Here is a 19,461-nt window from a genome sequence, read left to right as displayed (position 1 = left end):
CCAATCCAACAGCCCTCATTTTATCCACCTATAATTTACAGAGTTTCCTTCTCATGTGGACAGGGAGCATTCATTGCTGGTATTCATGCACTCCAGTATGCTCCTGAGACATGCACTACCTGCAGCAGACACCTCAAGGCTCTGGAATGATACCACTAATGCTGTCTCTGCAAAACCCTCCAAATCCACTGGAAGTAGAATCATAGAATCATATAGCATCAAAACAACCCTCTTGGCCCACATTGTCCAAGCCAATCATGAGTACTATGATCATCCAATTTGCTTGCATTAGGCTCATATCCCTCTGCGCCTTTTCCATCTAACCAATGCTACTGTCCTCTCCCAAGCCAACATCCCCAGCACTGAGACCCTAATTACATTCAGTCAGCAATGTTGGGCAGACCACATCATTCTCATGCCTGACTCCAGACATGAGAATCAATCCTGAGATTCATCACAGGAAGACGTTACTAGGAGGATAGAGGAAGAGATTCAAAGATGTTCACAAAGCCCATTTGAAAAATAAAACATCACTACTGACTCTTGGGAATCTCTGTCCCTCACTCTAAGTGATGGAGCATTCGAGATGGTATTAAGAACCTCAAGACCATGCATTGGGGAATATACAGAAGCCCTGCATAACTGGCAGAAGGAGCACACTGCCTCACAAACTACCCACCTATCTCTGCCCCATGTGTCAAAGTGTCTCAGTTTCCACAGTGGCCTTATTAGTGACCTCAGATGAAAAGAACCAGAGTGGAAACAAGTCACCCTCAATCCAGAAGGACCACCCAAGAGAAAGATTATTTCCATTTGTTCCATTTCTTCGCAATCAAATTGACATAACTCTAAATGATGTATTAACAAGTCCACACCATTTAGTTTCTTAAAGGGAAGCACAGGTTTAACCAAACTGAACAAATATACACTTAAAAATATTAGGGTAAAGGAAATAGGTTTAGTTTATTTCCATTGGGCCTGAGTTCATTAAGTGTTGGAGCGAAATAAGATAATAGCAGAGGATTAGGTCTATTTGGGGATTGTATATTTCTCCACACAGCCTCCTCAGTCATGGCTGGTCCTCAATCTCATCAAGTTTCCCACTCACTCCACAAGTTCTTTGATTTTTTTTAGTGTCAAGAAATCCATCATTCTCTACCTTGACTATCTTCAATAACTGAACATCCAGAGCCCGCTACAATACGGAACTCCAAAGGTTCAAAAACTCTTCAGTACAGAAACATTTCCTCTTCTCCATCGTAAGTGGCCCGTCCCTTAAACGGAATAATGCACCTAAGTTCTTGACCTAAGGAAATAGACTTTTGCCATCCACCTTGAAGATTCATCTCAGAATCATATGTGATTCAATGAGATTTCCTCTCATTCTTTGAAACTGCAATGAATACAATCCATTCGTACAAGGAATCAATCTAATGAATCCATAAAGGTTCACCTCCTAGGCAGCAATAGGCCAGATTTTCCTCAGTCTGGCTTGTGCCATGTACACCCCCTTATCTTTTCCTCAGAGATCCAATCCTCCTGGAGGCTTGGTTGCTGCTACCAATAGCCTTTGAACCATCTTTAAATGTCTCTGATGATCAGAGCTATTTAAAAACATTTCCAAAAGCAATAATCAATTAGTAAAAATTAAAATATATTCCAAAAACATTTACTTAAAAATACCTTTAAGTGCCAAATATGAATTCTAGATGTCAAGATTAAGTAAAATAAGAAACACTTAGATGCACTTACCTTTTCACTCAAGGCCAGCAATATCATTCAAATGAATAGGATCACAGTACATACACCAGCCATGAGTTCAGCAGCAGAGCAGGGCTTAGTGAACCAGATAAGATTTTACAACATTGAGGTAACTTGAAGATTTATTTAAGTAACTGATTTTAAATTCCGAGCTACCTAATTGGGATTTGAACTCATGTCCCTGGATCAATAGTCCAAACCTTTTGGTACCAATCCAGTAACTTAATTGCTGTGCTTCTAAACCTTCCTCTCAGCATGCTCTCCCATCTTGTTTCATATCATGATAAACATCACACTTTTTTCTTTCATCCAAGTATTCAGCACAGCAGGTGGTACCCCAGAACTCTTTGCCAACCATAGTGGTGGAAGTGGAGATGATGAATGATTTTTTGAGGAAATTCAATAGGAACTTAAGGGAAGAGCTAGGACACTTGGGACTCTAAGGACAGCTTAGGTCTGATCCTGTGGCAATTGCCTGGGAACTACTTTCCCACCTATCCATGCAAATATATCACCTGCAACCCCATCAGCCTTATTTTAAGTCACAGCCTTCTGTGTGGCACATTTTCTAATGCTTTGCTGAAAATCCAAATCTGCCACATCAGTCAGTTTCCCTGTATCTATCTTGCAAATAACACCTTGGAAAAAAATTATTACATCTGTCAAACACAGTCACCCCATCAAAAACTAATTTTTTACTCTGTATGTATCATACGATTTTTGAAGCATCCAGCCATCACATCCTTACATTAGGTGACCATATATTCTAAACTAAATCTAGGAATATGCCAAATATGAGGATAGAGAAGGAGCCAGGATGGAAACTGTAGGTTGGAGCTGCAGTATCCCAAAAATCTAGCTGCTTATGTTTTAATAGTTGCCTATTTATGTACATTATAACTACAAAATGAATATGCATGTAATTATTGCTAATGAGACATTAGGGTATTGCATTACGCTCAAGGAATCACTAATAAGCATTACCATATTTCAGACTTGTTAGCGTGTTGTGAGGTGCTGCAGGTTAATGAGTTGTGCAAGGTGCACACCCAATACGGACACTGGGTGCACAGTTTGAGGAGACCGTCCAAACATGTATCTCACGCATTCTTTTTGGAAACCTGGAGCAACAAACAATCTGCTGGAGGAACTTAGTGGGTCGAGCAGACTCTGTGGGAGGAAAGAAATTGTAAACTCAGTCCTGTTCTGTACTGTACTGTGCTGTACTGTTCTATGTTCTATATTCTGATGCAGGGTTTCAACCCGAAACGTTGACAATTTCTTTCCTCCCACAGATGCTGCTCGACCCATTGAGTTCCTCCAGCAGATTCTTTGTTGCTCCAGATTCCACCATTTCCAGTCTCTTGTGTCTCTTTTTGGAAACCTGCCTGAATTCTTTCAAATTGCTATTCTGCCTGTGTTCCACTTCATTGTGATTCTGGCACTTAATGTGAGTGGCTAACATTTCAGCACAGAGGACACACACCAAGGATCATCAGTAGATGTTCTGCCAGAGATGAGTTTTGTGAATTTAAAGCCACATAAAGTACTTCTTGTAATCTTACACAATGAGACAGAAGAACTGTCAGGAACGTCAGTATAAGACAGTTCAGTGCCTTTACAGACGTACACTAGAACAGAAAAGAATGATTCCACCAATGGATGGGATTTGCTGAAATGCAATTAAATTGAGTAATATCAGCGTGACTTCCTGACCAACAGACCGCAATCAGTGAGGACAGGCAGCTGCACCTCCGACATGATTATTCTCGACACTAGTGCCCCACAAGGCTGCATCCTCAGCCCCCTACACTACTCCCTATACACGCAAGACTGTGTGGCCAGATTCTGCTCTAACTCCATCTACAAGTTTGCAGATGATACCACCGTAGTGGGCCATATCTCAAATAACAATTAGCCGGAGTACAGGAAGGAGATAGAGAGCTTAGTGACATGGTGTCAATGACAACAACATTTCCCTCAATGTCAGCAAAACAAAGGAGCTGGTCATTGACTTCAGGAAGGGGGCCGGTGCACATGTTCCTGTCTACATCAATGGTGCTGAGGTTGTGAGGGTTGAAAGCTTCAAGTTTCTAGGAATAAACATCACCAATAGCCTGTCTTGGTCCAACCATGTAGACACCACGGCCAAGAAAGCTCACTAGCACCTCTATTTCCTCAGGAGACTAAATAAATTTGACATGTCCCCTTTGACACTCACCAACGTTTATCAATGCACCATAGAAAGCATTGTATCTGGATGCATCATGGCTTGGTACGGCAACTGCTCTGCCCGTGACTGCAAGAAACTGCAGAGAGTTGTGGACACAGCTCAGCACATCACGGAAACCAGCCTCCCCTACATGACTCCATCTATACTTCTTGCTGCATCAGTAAAGCAGCCAGCATAATCAAAGACCCCACCCACCTGGGACATTCTCTCTTCTCCCCTCTCCCATCGGGCAGAAGATACAAAAGCCTGAAAGCACATACCACCAGGCTCAAGTTCTATCCCACTGTTATAAGACTATTGAACAGTTCCCTAGTACGATAAGATGGACTCTTGACCTCACAATCTCCCTCGTTATGACCTTGCACCTTACTGTCTACCTGCATTGCACTTTCTCTATCGCTGTGACATTTTACTCTGCATTCTGTATTGTTTTACCTTGCACTGTGTAATGAATTGATCTGTATGAATGGTATACAAGACAAACTTTTCACTGTACCTTGGTACAAGTGACAATAATAAACCAGTACCAACCAAAACCAACACTTTTCTGTGTAAAATCTCCATGCAGTCTGCAGAATGGTAAACTCTGGATGGATCAGCAAAAGTCTGAATCTTGGGCTGCGTTTGATGAAAACTTTCTGGGCGTGTTGGCCAGGATTTTGCCAGTTGCTCTGTATGGAAATGCTGTTATTTCTTAGCATATGTGGCAGAATGTTTTGGTACTCTCATGCATATGCAGAAGAGCTGAGCTACTGACCAAACTCTGCTGGTTAATTCCCATCTATGCTACATTGGTGGATTCCCCATGAAATCTAGCCACAGTGTTCACTGAAATTCCCCTGGGTCTGGTTAGACATGGTGCAGGATCACAGGCCTATCATTTGACTGGGGATTGTAGGACTGCAGAAAAAAGAGGCATAAAGCAAATTAAAACTTTCCTGTGCAATACCTAACCTTTCACCTCTTCCCATCCCACTAGCCATGGATCCAAATTGTCATATATCCATTGAGTCATACAGCACAGAAATGGACCCTTTGACCCACCATGCCTAACACTGACCAAAAATTACCCATCTACACTAATCCCATTTACAACCGCTTGGTCAGTAATCTTCTATGCTTTGGCAAGAAGTCCTTCCAAATGAAGCAGCAATTTACTTGAATTTCCTCCAATGTAACATTTCATAGTTAATGCTCAGGATATGGTCACTTGCACTTTGGAGAAAACTATGCAGATGAAGAGAACACTTTGCTCAACACCTCCATTCAGTGTGCAAGGACACCATGAGCTTCTGTCAGGGTACTTTGCAGCCCACGGGACCTAAGTTTGAATTTAACAGTTTCAGGTAATTACCCTCTTTTCTTTATCTCCACAGATATGATGTACTTTTCGGTTCTATTTTGTTTCCTAGTTGCATAATATCTTTGATCTGCACCCTATCACAGACATTTCCTCTGTTCTCCCTACCACTCCACCCCCCTCTTTACAACTTAAAATACTCTAGTTTTCTCACCTTTCCAATTCTGTTTCTCCCCCATCATTGTTGGACCCGCTGAGTACAAGTAACATTTCCTGTTTTTGTTTCAGATTTCCAGCACCTGCAGGTTTCTTGTGCCAAAAATGTTTTCATTTTTTTAAAACTTGTTTTTTACATTTTTAATTATTAAAAGTTTTCTAGTTATTTTGAAAAAGATTAACTTTCTTTAAAAGAATTAATTAATTCATTCATTCATTTTAAAAACATCACAAAGAACTGACAATTGTTGAAGGCTTCCAGAGGAGTTTCCTGGGTTGAGCATGTCCCTCCCCATCCACATCACTCCATCGTGTAATTCAAGGCCCTGCCCTGCCCTGCCCATGGCCTCAAAGTTTGCACCGGTGAGATTGGCTTCAGCGAAGTTATGTTTGGGGGATGTGTAACATGCCCATCAAGTACAGATAGTAGACGCCACTCAGGATAACCTGGGCCACTGTTTGCCTGGGGAAACAGAGCCATACAGATCTTTATCCAGGAAACATTGTCATAATTGGGGATGCATGGTCACTCTATTCCAAAAAGGTACTGATATTGTTATTGTAGCTGAACACACAGGCAATGGCAGCTGAACAAAGAGAACAACAGGAAATGCTATTGAGTTATTGAGTGTTGGAACCATACATTCTCTTGGCTGCAACTCAACCAAGTGGAAGCAGATGTTTTGAGTTGGGAAGATGATTTATAAAGCAACCAAATGTGCAGGTTGTGAATTATGATGGCTTGTGCCACATTGCTTACCCTTGGGGTTCCTCTATAGCGCATGAAGGAAAATGAAAGGAAGTCACTGGAAAACCCAAGTCGGTTCCCCACGAACTTTCCTTTTTTCCTATTTAAGAGCATGGAAACCTCTTACTTGAATTATATTGATCTTTATCACGATCCTAGAAAGACATGCATGAGGAGGCTTACACACTTCTGTTGCCCAAGTCATAGCAAATGATGAGTGGCAATGCCTACTCTAAGTAAGAGACACTTGGACTACTGTCACTATTGAATTCCTGTCCCTTTCAGTTTTATGCTGCCTCACAGGTTCATTAGAATGACCATAAATCAACACTCTTATGCGATTGAAGGGACAAGATCACTCGCAACACTAGAAGAGGAAGTGCACCATATCTGAGGGAGTTGGACATACCTTTACAGATGAAGAACTTGCAGAATTTATAGGTTAAACAAGACTATCAGTTACCAGTCAGATTCATGCATTGGGATCCTGATATCCAGAATGTAACTAAAATGATTCCCTTCAGAAGCAGCTGGAAAGCAACCTAATAACTTGCCTGTAATGGGACAATGTCTTTTCTCACCTGCTTGGAGGGATCACACACAGTAAGACACAGCTGATGGGGCAGAGGATGAGGAAACTGAAAGTGAGAAATGTGTGCCTCTGCCTAACCCATTCTATTTTTATCCACACTATCATTCACCCCTTTTTCTCAGGGTCATCAATTTATCTGGAGTAGCATTGTCTATAATGACAGAATTCTGGGAGATGCCAGAATTCTGGGCAATTTGCCTGTTTGGGCTTGGACCCTTTTCCCATCTTCTGCACAGCTACTGATATTTGCCAGATTTGGACAATGGTCTGTGGTACTTCTGAGCCCACCCTATATCCTGTGGCACATTTTGAGCTGAAAAGATTGTCCAAAACAATTTTTTTGAATGCCCCTCATACTATCAGTATGCCAAACTAGATTTTTACCCCAATTTTTATTAAAATATTTCACTGATCATGGGAGAAGACACACACTGTTTTGCTTCCAAGTGAAATTCTGTTGTAACCAGTATTTAAAATTTGCTCTTCCTGCTCAAAGCCACAAAGCTTGATGGCGTCACTGGTAACTGTTAGTACACAAAATTGCCTGTGGTGCTGGAAAATACAAATTACAGCAATTAAACTTTGTACTGTTCAGAAAGAGGGAAAGCAATATATATGTATTGAATCACATGGGAATTTGATACCTTCGTCTTCACTACTAATGTTCACGGAAATTACCTAACAATAACTAAAGTTTATCTCTCAAATACAGTACATGTTGGATAACGTTTCGGTTGAAATAAATTTCAAAGTAGTGAAATGCCAGCTATCAAGGTGATGTTAAATCCACGAGAGCGGTTAATGACTATTTGAAATGTTTAATGTTCACTCTAAAGGACTTTTACATATGCATAGTATGAATGAAGACTTGCATTTGCAAAGTGCCTTTCACGTCTCTTTCAGAACATCCCAAAGGGCATCACACCCTTTATTCACAAATAAAGAAACATTGCTATAAATGTGATCATAGCAAACTACCACAAACAACAATATCATTATGAATGGATAATCTGTTTCAGTGCTGTTAATTGAAGAATAAATATTGAGCATACCAGGAATAACATCCTAGCCCTTCTTCAAAATTGTGTTATGCATCCACCCGTGAAGCAAGACAAAGCCTCTGAAAGCTAGCACCTGACAATGCAGCACTCCCTCAAGTTCAAGTATATTGTTCAAGTTTATTGTCTTGGGCATACCTACCCAGGGTATAAATGCCATGAAAATTAGCTTTTTGCAGCAGCAGCACAGTGCATTACAAACATGACAGACATAAATTACATAAACTTAAATTAACATAAATTATTCATGACTTACATGACTATGTAAATAAAAATAAACATAACAACATTAGTGCAAGCTGAGGGAAATATAGTCTGAGGTAGAATTAGCGTTTTTCAAGCCGGTTCAAGAACCTGATGGCAGTGGGGAAGAAGCTGTTTTTTAACCTTAAGGTGTGTGTCTTCAGGTTCCTGTACCTCCTGCCTGAGGGTAGCATGAGAAGAAGGCCTGGCTCAAATGGTGGGGGGTCCTTAATGATAGACGAGAAACAAAGGACTGCAGATGCTGGAATCTGCTGGAGGAACTCAGCAGGCCAAGCAGCATCCGTGCAGAAAAGCAGGCAGTCAACATTTTGGGTCAGGACCCTTCCTCATGATAGATGTCGCCTTCCTGAGACATCGCCTCTTGTAGATGTCCTCAGTGGTGGGGAGAGCTGTAACCATGATGGACCTGGCTGAGTGGATGGTGGCTCAGTACCATACTGGGGTCTCGGCCTAAATTAATATGGATGTCTTACCAAGTTTCAAAATGAGAGATCTGCATGTTATAACAAAGTCAGAAATGAGGAGGAACAACAAACAATTCTCTAAAAAACCTGACTCTAAACAATGTTCAACTTAAGAACAGACGGGAATAAATGACATTTTAACCACTGGGATTCATTAGCATTTGACCAAAGGGCTTGACAAACTATCACATGGGCGGCAGGAAACCCAGCTACTTTCTGACTATAATTTACAGCAACCTCCACCCACGCCGCCCCCCCGCCCCCCCCCCCCACCCACCCCCCCGAGGCCTATTGAAAACAGAAATACACTGTTTAAATCAAGGCTACAATCCCATCCGGCAGATTGTTCTGTAAGATTGCTGCAGTAAGACTTTCTACAGTAATGAATTGGAAACAAATCTCCAGGTTCTCTAAAGCCACCCTGGAGGTTTAGATTCAGCTGGGGAATAATGACACGTCTCCCCTAACTGAAGGCTCTGCATTTGGGATATACTTTCCACTACTTGCCCCCACACCTCTTCAGTCGTTCTCATCATTACATCACATCTTAAAGATGGTCCCATACATCTCTATCTCTTTCTCCTTTGATCATCTTGTTTTGTTCCACACTCTTCCCCCAATACCTCCACATTACCACCCATTCAAAATGATCTACTGTCATATCTTTATTGTTTTCATTCCTCCGTCTCTCTACTGGGTAAATTCACAATCACCATAGTTTCAGCCTTCGTCTTAGTTCATCACTGCCTGCCTATTCCGTTATACATGCTCCCTAATCCCTCTCATAGTCTCTCCCTTGAACTTGCCAACCCATGTGACCCTGCTATAAGCACCATGTCATTCTCACAGATAGTGTCATCTATGATCACCTCCTTCTATTGCTCTGCATGCACATGACTCATCTTCCCCTGCAACCCTACGTACCTGTGTGATTCCCCTGGAAGAAACTCTGTCCTAATTCACTTCCATTTGCACTTTCAAACTGCTAAATCACTTATAGCATTTAACAATCTTGCAAGTTCCAAAAGACTTCCACATGGACACTACAGCCAAAAAAGCACACCAGCGTCTCTACTTCCTCTGAAAGCTCGGGAAATTCAGCATATTCCTGATGACTCTTACCAATTTTTAGATGCACCATAGAAAGCATGCTATCTGGATGTATCACAGCTTGGTACAGCAACTATTCTTCCCCAAGACCACAAGAAATTGCAGAGAGTTGTGAATGCAGTCCAGTCCATCAAGCAAACCAACCTCCCCTCCATTGACTCTGTCTACACTTCCCGCTACCCTGGGAAATCAGCTAACATAATCAAGACCCTGCCACCCTAGTCATTCTCTCTTCTCACCTCTCCTGTTGGTCAGAAGATACAAAAGCATAAGAGCACGTACCACCAGGCTCAAGGACAGCTTCTATCCCGCTGTTATCAGACTCTTGAATGGGCCTCCCATATGCTAAAGGACGAACTCCTGATCTCCCAATCTACCTCGTTGGGGCCCCTGCACTTTATTTGTCTACCTGCACTGCACTTTCTCCAACTGTAACAGTATATTCTGCATTCTGTTTACTTTTTACTACTTCAGTGTAATTATGTATGGCATGATCTGTCTGGATGGCATGCAAAACAAAAGCGTTTCATTGTATCTCAGTACATGTGATGATAATAAATCAATAGCAATACCACCTGAAAAACACAATCTTTGATCTTTTGACTGCTCTGTTGTCAATGACATTCAACACACCTTCCCGCTTATTCACCTTCTTATCCTTTCAAATCGCTCTCCACCCTTCCTATTTTCAACTTTCTTCAGCCCCACAATCCTCCAAACCATCTGCTTTCCTCTAATTGCAGCCTCTAGACCATTCCTGAATGAATACATTGGTATCTGTGTCTTTCATAGGTATGGCCCTAAGGTTTAGAATCTGATCCTTAAATTTCTTGGTTTTTCCGTCACTCTTCCTCTTCTTAAAACATTCATTAAACCAACCCTTCTGACAAAACCTTTTGTCTTCTGTACTAATATCTACTTCTGTGATGTGGTGTCATATTTTGTTTGTGCTTCTTTACAACATTAGAAAGTCAATGGAAGTGCTGTCCATCAACTGATCCCAGGACACTTCATTGCACTTAGTCCTTCACCTCTTCCTACTGCTTCCACATTGTTTTCATGCAAGAAAACAAAGGATGTTATTGTCATTGGTGGAATAGGTAAGGTTGAGCAGAGATGTACTCTTTCAGATGAGTGGCAGGAAAATTACCAAGACTGATATACATCAGCCTCGAAGAGAGATGGCCAAGTTCAGTAGTTCTGGGAATAGCAGGCCACTGGTCCTGAATTCATTGCAGAAAATGTTTGAATGAATCAACAAGGGTAGCAAGGGTGAGTACAGCTTTCAATTTCTTCATGTACCTGAATAATACCTTCTCCCCACCCGGCCCAATTCCCTCCCCAGCATCAAATGCTTCAATCCATCACAAGGATAAATTTAAACACTTCTCATTCTCAAACACAGAAGGATGAAGTTCTCGTGGTCCTCACCTTCCATCCCACCAGCCTCTGTATTCAACAAATCATTTTCCTCTATTTCCACCAGCTTTCAAAAGATTCAGCCAACATACACAGCTTCCCCTCTCCTCCCAATCCAGCATTTCACAGGGACCATTCTATTCACAACTCCCTTGTCCATAGGGTCATAGAGTTATACAGCATAGAAGCAGGCCCTTTGACCCAAATCCCCCATGCCAACCAAAGTGCCTTCCTGAGATCCTATTTGCCTGCAATTGGCCCATTTCCCTCTAAACCTTTCTATCCATGAACCAGTCCAAATATCTTTTAAACTTTGTAATTGTACCTACCACCTTAGCTTCCTTCAGCATATACCCACCACCCTCTTGCTTGTTTCCATGACATGATTAACGTCAGCAATTGAGGACTTTGTAGTCAATCCAGCTTCAAAACCACAACCAAAATCCAGCCCCTCCACCAAACATTCAATCTCGAGCTCAAGGCCTTCAGTGAGCACTGAGCTGTTCCAAAGCATTCCTACATTGGATGCAGCTTCACTGCTCTTGGAAAAGTGATCAGTTTTCTACAGCTGCCTCCTCAAAATTTTCAAGCCTTTCTCAGTGTTGGCTTAAGCAGTCGATGTAAAGACAGCAGCTGAAAGCCCAACTATCCGGCTTCCTTCTCACATCTAGGCTTTCTCTGTAGCATCCCACATAGTGTCACTATCCAACGATGGTCTTGTTCCACGGGATTCACACACCTTCCACATGACCGCCCTTCCATTCCCACCAACCATTCCCCTTCTTATGGCACATTCCCTTACAACCACTGGCTTGTCCTTTCACCTCTTCCCTTCCCACCATCCAGGGGCCCAAACAGTCTTTCCAGGTGAAACAGCGATTCACTTGCACTTCTTCCAATCTGGTGAACTGCATTCAGTGTTTACAATGTGGTCTCCTCTACACTGGAGCAACCAAACACAGGCTGGGTGAGGGCTTTGCAGAACACTTGCTTTCAGTCTGAGCTTCCCGTTGCCTGACACTTTAATTCCTCATTCCTCTCCTACTCTGACCTATCAGTCCATGGCCTCCGGTACTGTCACAGTGAGGTCCAATGCAAGCATGAGGAACAGCACCTCATTTTCTGTATGGATATGTTGTAGGCTTCTGGACTCAATATTGAATTCTACAACTTCAGGTAACTTGATTTCTCGGTCTGTATCAGTCATCCATCTGTGATATAAACTCAGCTTGTTTTATTTCCCCTTCTTTTTTTCCCTCCTTTTTTTTCCTCTCTGGGAGTGGAGGACATGACCAACCTGACCTGCTGGGCCTGTCCTCCTGCTCTGCAATTCGCATTCTTTTGTCTATGTTCTGACTGGTTCCATTCACTCATTGACCAGATCACGCTCACCACAGTTTTACCCTCCTCCTCCCTCCTGCAGCTTTGCAAGCTTCCTCTTCAGTTCTGATGAGGAGTCTCCAACCTAAATGTTAACTCTTGTTTCTCTTCCCACAGCAGCCTGACCTGCTGAGTACTTCCAGCATTTTCTATTTTTGTTTTAGATTTCCAATTTTTTTCCATTTTCACTTTTTTTTTCTTAATGACGTTCTTGGTTGACCCACAATCTCATTATTCTCAAAGTGCTTCGGAATGGGTCGGCTTGCTCGATGACATCCAGCCGAAAGTACAGGGTTTCACTCTTGTCCCCAAGTTGTTACCTCACATATCGCTGGAAGAGTGGATCGTGAGAAATGAGAATGTGCTTTGTGGGATGAAGGCAACAGGACAGTTGCCAACAAAACTGGAAGCCACCTGTATGAGCTTCCTGTGGTGATTAAGTTTCTCATTAACTAAACCTTCTGATACGGTACTCTGGTGTCTTCCTAGTTGCATGAGTGCATAAGATGGAAACCACCCACTACTGCAAATCCAAATGCTTTCCCATTTTGACAGTTGGATCCTATGGGAAAGGAGTCACATCAGATGGCAGCAGCAATCAGGGATGACTTTGTAAACAGGCCATTCGGCCCACCACATCCACGCCAACCAGAGGGCACCCATCCACATAAATCCCATCTTCTAGCACTTGGCAATGTCTTGGCAATATCTGTATCTAGGCCTACATATAGGCAATTCAAGTACTCATCTAGACACCTCTTAAATGCTGTTGGCAACTCTGTTTTCACCACTCTCTCCGGCAATGCACTCCAGATATTCACCACTTTTTGGGTGATAAAGGTCTCCCTCAGATCTCCTCTAAGTCTCTTAGCCCTTACCCTGAATCGATGTCCTCCATTTTATTCACCTCTGATAAGGAAAAAGGCTTCCTACAGTCTAGCCTACCTATAACCTTCATGACTTTATATGGCTGAATCATGTCCCCCTCTTAAACTCCCCCTCTCCATGGAAAACAGACCTGGTCTCTCCTCATTACTGTAATGCTCCATCCCAGGCAACATCCTGGTGAATCTCTTCTGCACCCTCTCTATTGCTATCACAGCTCTCCTCTAGTATGGTGATCAGAACTGCATGTAGTACTCCAGTTGAAGCTCAATGTTTTATAAAGTTGAAGCATAACCTCCTTGTTTTTTGTATTCAGTGCATGAAAGCCTTCTGAACCACTTTATATACCTGTGCTGCCACCTTTCTGGATCTCTGCACTTTGACACCAAAATCCCTCTGTTCCTTAATACTCCCTTGGACCTTACCATTCATGGACTATGGCTAAGTCTCATTAGTACTCTCAAGATGCATTGCCTCACACTATCAGGATTAAATCCACCTGCTATTTCTCAAACCATTTCACCAACACATCGATATCACTCTGTGACCTAAGACTACACTCCACACTGTCAACAATGCCACCAAATTTAGTGTTACTGATCATGTCTCCCACATCCAAATCACTCACGTACATTACAAACAGCAAAGGTCCCAGCACCAATCCCTGTGGAACACCTGCTTGATACAGCAGTGGGTTGACTGGTGGATGTCAGTGATTTCTCTTGTATTAACCTGGAAGATGTGTTAGACAATGAAGTGAGGTCTGTGGTGCCCTAAACAATCAGTAGCAGAGTCTATCCATGAAGGCCAGTAAGCGGCAGGGGCATGGCAGCCACTCCAGTGAAAGACTAACCCCATGCTGCCGTATTTTCTTTATTCATTCAAGGGATGAGGGCTTTGCAGGCTGAGCCAGCACTTAATTGCCCTTGAGAAGGTGGTGGTGAGCTGCCTTCTTAAACTGCTGCAGTCCTTGAGATGTGAGTGTACCCACAATGTTGTTAGGGAGAGAGATCGAATGATGATGAGGGAACAACGATATTTTTCCAAGTCAGGACGGTGTGTGGCTTGGAGGGCAACTTCCAGGGGCTGGTGTTCCCATGTTTTTGCTGCCCATGTCCTTCCAGCTGGTAGAGCTCGTGGGTTTGGAAGGTACTGTCTAATGAGTCTTGGTGAGTTGTTGCAGTGAACCCTGCAGCAACTTTGGCCACATTAAGAGAGTAGGGATGGGTGAGCCTTTGTCCAGGCAGCCCTCCCCCCTCACCTCTTTAATTCTGAGCATCCGCTTGTACTCATCCTCATTGCTTAGACTGCTGTTGCTCCTCTACCTCCATCTGTTCCTCCATTTAAAACAATAAGGCAAAAATTGCGACACAAGAGACTGCAGATGCTGGAATCTGGAGCAACAGCTTTTGAGGGAAAAATACCTCAGGCACAGTAGGGGGCAGGCATGGTAGTGTAGCGGTTAGCATAATGCTTTACAGCGCCAGCGACCCAGGTTCAATTCCGTCCACTGTCTGTGAGGACTTTGTACATTCTTCCTGTGTCTGCATGGGTTTCCTCTGGGTTCTCCGGTTTCCTCCCACATTCCAAAAGACGTACAGGTTAGGAAGTTGTGGGCATGCTATGTTGGAGCCGGAAGCGTGGCGACACTTGTGGGCTGCCCCCAGAGCACTCTACGCAAAAGATGTATTTCACTGTGTGTTTCGATGTACATGTGACTAATAAAGATATCTATCTACCTATCTATCTTTGACAAGCATTGAGATCTTAATCAGATGAGTACAGCAAAAAAGCAGAGCAATGCACTCTCTAAAAATATCTTGGAAATACTCTCACTTTAATAAGTCATGGATCTCTGTGATCTGTGTGGCTTTCTAAACAGTGCCTCTATCTTGATGTTAATCCTGCGAGGTTTCATTCAGCTAGTTTGCCTCTAGGCAGGCTTCTGTCCCATCCAGTTGAAACTCCAAATGATCTTAATTGTATCTATTCAAAAGGCAACCATCTGCTTCTTACCATACCAGCCCAAATATTTTATATTGATTCATCATTGCCAACTTACTGCAGATAAATCCTAAATGCACATTTACCATTTATGACTTCATCCCCTTTCAAACCTGCTTTTAAACATCTACATATGTATGGGTAACCCATAAATATGCTTACACTGTGAATATTGTTTGTTGCATTCCTTTATATGATAATTTATTAAATGTACCGTTTCATAGTTACAGACAATAAACTACATTTGCAACATTGCTCTTCATTCCTTAATCTATGCCCTCTGTGAGGTCTTTTTCAACTGTCATGTTTCCAAATCCAATTATGTACAGTTTTGCCACATTCCAATCTAGCTATTATTCCTGCTATCAACCTCACAATGATTATTATTTGTTGTCTTAAATGTAATTGAACAAATGTATCACCACAATAAAGCGAAGTGTCACTATTATAAAGTGACTTGTAAAATAAATTTATAAAATAGAAACTAAATGACTGCACACAGATTATAAGAATAGTTGACATATTGTTGCGTCTACCGGGTCCAACTAATCTAGTAAGTTAGTTCATGGTTAAAATTTGCAAGGTTCATGCAGCCATCAGGATAAATTTTGCACCTAATGTAAAAAAAATTTACCTCAGCAGCCAACAGGGATATAATTGCTGAAGTTGTCAAAAGTAGACTGTTCCCTGGTTTGGAATGAAGCCTGTTTAAAATCGTTCTTAATTTAGTACTTCCTTTTTAAACAGAATTATACAGAATTGCCTGTTCATATGGTAAGCAGTATCAATGCAGCCCATCTGAGACCCTTTATTGAAATGCTATTTATGAACAGTTTCATCTTTTTAGTTATTATTGAATGAATTTACCTCAGTGATGCAGAACAGTTTGGAAATTTGGAAGTCTCTAAGCTTTATACCCATGTAAATCAGTGTCTAAAATGAGGCCTGCAGGGATTGATAGAAACCCAGAGAAAGCATTCAGTTTAAATTTGGTTTTGCAGCTCAAGCATATGGTTTTAATCTCAGCCTTAATATTTAATAAGAGCCTGCAGCAAACACACATCCATCCTCATCTCTCCTTTCTGTGATCTATGTAAAACATGAATGGCTCCACCAGACCTATCAATTGTTGCTCCTTTGGACCTGACACACTCAGCTTGTATTTACATAGAACCTCTAACATATGGCTCAGGATTTCCCAGAGATCAGTGATTGTAATCATCAGTCCATGTTGTATAGTGACAGGGAAAATGAAAATGACATAAGTGACTTACATCATTACTAATGCCATGTCTTCACTTCCTGGGATGTTTGCACCTCTTGTTGAAGCAGTGAAAAGTTATCAATACTGCTTCACTCCCATTAAAATCTATGGTGACTTTGGTACTTTTAGACAAGTAAACTTTAATATTTAATATAATTTACTAATGGCTCATTAAAATCTACATAGAAACAGCTAAAGTAAAATTTTGAAACATCTGCACTGTCATGTTTAATAAACATAATTTTTCTAATCATCATAGCTCTTCATAATTAATCCTTACTTTAGAAAAGATACCAACTTCATTTATAAGATAGTTTCAAATGGCATTAGACATTATTCTTCCCCGAGTTCATAATAATTAACATATATAAAACTGCTCAGTCACTCAAAGATTTCCCTTAAGTAAAAGAACAGTATTCAAGGTTAATCACTAGATAAGCAATGTTTTTGGGAAAACCTGTGCAAGTGAAGGAGATTGAGGAGGGGAGTGGTGATGTAGTGGAATGGGTGGAGGAGCAAGATTTGGAGTAAGTCAGCAAGCTTTGAATCAAGGTTCTAGATGCAAAGCATTTTTAGCAGATGACTGCACCAAAAAGTATCATACGCTTTCACCAAAACATCATTGGCACACTCCCAACAGGCCTGTTTACTTGCCTACCTTGCTATTCAAATTTTGCACCAAATGCCATTTCCATGTCAACATTAAAAATAGAACTTTGCACTTCAACAATATACTGGTGGCAAAGCAAATTTCTATCCATATTGCATTCTTGTTCAGTTTTTTTTTTAATTAATTATAAGCACTTAGGTAATAGATCCAGGGGAAAATTACATGGTCCCTCAGGCACGCTGCATTATGCGCAACTTTCCTGTAATAAATCACCCAATTCCCATTGTGTAAAAATGTCTATTTTCTCATTCTTGATTGAGGTAAATGATGTTGTCAGTAGCAGTTAAAATCTTCTTAGGTATTCCCTCAGGATTGAGTATGACTTGCATCCAGTGCTGTTCTATGCAGTTGGAAGTGACTGATGAGGCAAACGTGAGATCTGCAAAATCTCTCAAAATTGGGGAAGGGGGTTTTAGATAGGGCATGGGGCTGAATGGTTTAGAGGTGGTTCACTCCTTTCAATATTTATGCCAGACTTTTCTGTGCTTCTGATCACTGGTTCACAATGCCATCCTAGGTGTTCTCCTCGTATCTGCATGGGTTTCCTCCGGGTGCTCCGGTTTCCTCCCACATTCCAAGGACCTTTGGGTGTGGAAGTCGTGGGCACGCTATGTTGGTGCCAGAAGCGTGGCGACACTTGTGGGCTGCCCCCAGAGCACTCTACACAAAAGTTGTCTTTCACTGTGTGTTTCAATGTACATGTGACTAATAAAGATACCTTATCTCCATTTCTCACCAGTTTGTGGTGATGATGTACTTTTTTCAAGGAACCTCTGAGAACATCCTTTTCTTCTGTCCACCTTGTAATTTCTTGCCAAGATGGACCTCAGAATAGTATCTCTGCTCCAGGAGCCTGGTGTCTTGTCATCCAAACAAGGTGGCCTGATTGTGCGTAATTAAGGGCATAATGCTGGGGATTTGGGGCTGGAGGAGGATGCCGAGGTTGGTTTGCTTATTCTGACAGTGAATCTGAAGAATCCTCTCCAATGCTTTGTGTTGTTTGTTTGAAGTACTTACCAGAGCACAGGGATCACTGCTGCCTCGTAGACAAAGAACTTTGTGCGAGATATGAGCATTAATTCATTGAACAATTTTTTCCTCAGATGGCCAAGGGCTGTGCTGATGAACCAAAGTTAATGTAAAATTCATCTTCATTGTTTGTGTTTGTTGGGGGGATGCTTCTGAGAGATGCGTAGCAATCCATGTTTCCCAATGTTGTATCAAATATCTTTATTGTTAGAGGAGGGCATTGAACGGGTTGGTGGGGGGTGGGGGTGGATGTTGGTAGACGGTGTTAAATACAAGGCCCATCCACATGTATGCTTAAGTGAACACTTCAAATGATAACTTCGAACTCTGCCGCTAAATGTGCATATGCTCGTACATAGTCTGCATACTCCCTGAAGTTAGGTTGATTTTACTTCTGGAGTGGTGGTGTTGTAGATTGAACAATTTCCCATCTGTCCTTCAGCAGTTTTTAAGTAATGTGTTGGGGCAATGATGCAGCATTATTTTGTCAATAATCTGAGATTAGGCCTGTCAAGGATTTGTTGGATAAGATCACTGCTTCTCTTTTGTCATATTGCAAACATAAAATGAAGACAAATTTCTGCAGGCATCCAATTTGAGGAAGGTGCTGCATAGCCTCTCTTGATCGATGGAGTCATTTCGTGGGGTCAAAAAGGGTCATGTGTTGTGGATGATTCCATTCCCTGCATTTCTTTTGGAACTAATATGTTATGAAGTTCCTTACACTAACTCTAACATAAATCTTTAAGTTAGGTGCTACCTGATAAGTGGTGGAAATATTTATCCATACACTGTATAAAATTCTGTTTCAGCATCAATCTGCATGACATTCGTTTTCTCTCCATGACCAATATTCAATTATAATCCTTTTAATTCACAACTAAAGCAACTACTCTTGATGAGATAACCAATTTCTAATTTGTGATAGTGCAATGGCCCCTGAATTAACTTGTTAGCTGGTAGGACTATCCTCAAGCTTAAAGCAATAGAATCTGAAGCAGACACAGCCATTCGGCCTATCAAATCTGCTCCTCATTGAATAAGATCACGGCTGATCCACTCTT

The 19,461-nt window shown here is 41.7% G+C and overlaps 1 protein-coding gene across 8 annotated transcripts in view; it reads right to left on the bottom strand.

Annotated features, from left to right (window-relative positions):
• fbln2 (fibulin 2) overlaps window positions 1-19,461 on the bottom strand; it is a 176,018-nt gene that overhangs the window by 127,345 nt on the left and 29,212 nt on the right. The window lies entirely within an intron of this gene.

This window comes from Pristis pectinata, chromosome 6 (genome assembly GCF_009764475.1).
Source record: "Pristis pectinata isolate sPriPec2 chromosome 6, sPriPec2.1.pri, whole genome shotgun sequence".
Lineage (NCBI taxonomy): Eukaryota > Metazoa > Chordata > Chondrichthyes > Rhinopristiformes > Pristidae > Pristis > Pristis pectinata.
Note: the sequence above shows the minus strand (reverse complement) of the source record. Positions and strands in the feature narration are given on the sequence as shown.